The sequence below is a fragment of the Mus caroli genome, chromosome 3 (genome assembly GCF_900094665.2).
Source record: "Mus caroli chromosome 3, CAROLI_EIJ_v1.1, whole genome shotgun sequence".
NCBI lineage: Eukaryota > Metazoa > Chordata > Mammalia > Rodentia > Muridae > Mus > Mus caroli.
The window spans coordinates 77,084,409-77,085,631 of NC_034572.1; the positions used below are offsets into that span (position 1 = coordinate 77,084,409).

General features: G+C 56.3%; 1 protein-coding gene across 1 annotated transcript in view; it reads right to left on the reverse strand.

Annotated features, from left to right (window-relative positions):
- The window catches only part of Trim2 (tripartite motif containing 2), a 140,947-nt gene extending 140,571 nt beyond the window's left edge, over positions 1 to 376 (reverse strand). Inside the window, exon 1 of the mRNA XM_021158170.1 lies at positions 189 to 376. The gene's annotated coding sequence lies outside the window, so the exon portion shown is untranslated. The remainder of the gene's footprint in view (positions 1 to 188) is intronic.
- Positions 377 to 1,223: the final 847 nt, after the last annotated feature.

The following is a 1,223-nucleotide window of genomic DNA, read 5'->3' on the forward strand; positions in this document are numbered from 1 at the left end:
CCCCCCCCCCGCAGCTGCCAGGGCTGAAGCTTGCTCGCGCCACCTCCAGGCTAGGCTTGGTGACTTGGGTCCCCCTACCTCACTCCCGCAGCCTGATCCCTCGCCCATCGCTGTCTAAAGCTTCCAGTAGAAAAGCCGGAAACATTCCGAGCCTGTCGCCTGTCCTGGGCGAAGTGGCAGATACTCACGTTTCAAGTGTTTGCCACTTCAAGTGGTTCAAGTGGTCACCAACCAGAACCACGAGGAAGATCTAAGTGGCTGCCTTGCAGGCAGCGAGAAAGATCAAGCAGACGGCCAGCAGGCAGCCCCGTTTTTTACTCGAGCTCCCCCAAAATGCTTCTCGGTGCCGCCAACGCAGCTGCCAGGTTTAATAACTGTGTCAGACAGCCCGCCCCTCCCCTCACGGGGGCGCCGCAGATGACAGGCGGGAGACCCAGTCGGCGCCTTGTGCTACAGTCTCCCAGCCTTGGCCGCAGTAAAGATTGCACGGGGGACACATGACACCAAGGTTCAAATGCCAAAGAATCGTCAAAAAACCTCGCTTCTTTCCTATTCACTTGGAACATACATCTGATGGGTTCCCGGCAGCATTTCTTTCAGAAAACAAGACGAATGAACCAAACCAACGACAAGTACTGTGCAGAAGAGCTAACCTGCATCTCAAATGGAAAGGACCTTATGCGTCCTCCTCCAGCCCAGTTCCGACTTGACTCCTGGGCCTTGGTGAGATGTCCTGAGCACCGCGCGATGCGCAACAAACCTATGCTACTGTGCCTCAGGTTTTAGTGGCGCACGTCAACTAACTGATCTGTTCCTAGGACTCTGTTCCACAGGACCTTACTGTATGAGGACGCTCCGCTGTAGTTCATCCACTCGGATCATTTCCCAATCTCAAGTGGCTCCTGGAGACAAGCTGGATACACACACCACGCTGGGAGGAATCCTCGGTTCGATTTTGAAAGTGCACCACGAAAGCGGAATATTCCACCGAAAGTTACGATCCGCAAGTACAAGGCCTGCCTGAGCACTCCTCAGCCTAGCGGCCACGCCTCTCAGTTCCCCAAGGGTCCTCACCCTAGCTAGCCCCGCCCTAAGGGCGCTTTTCTGGGCACGCACCTGCTTCCACGCTGCAGAGTGGTTGCCTTGGAAACCCTGGAGAGCTGGTGCTCCCTGCAGACACGCTGTTGCCCTGACAACTGTGACCCAGCTCTTGGGCGTGCCAG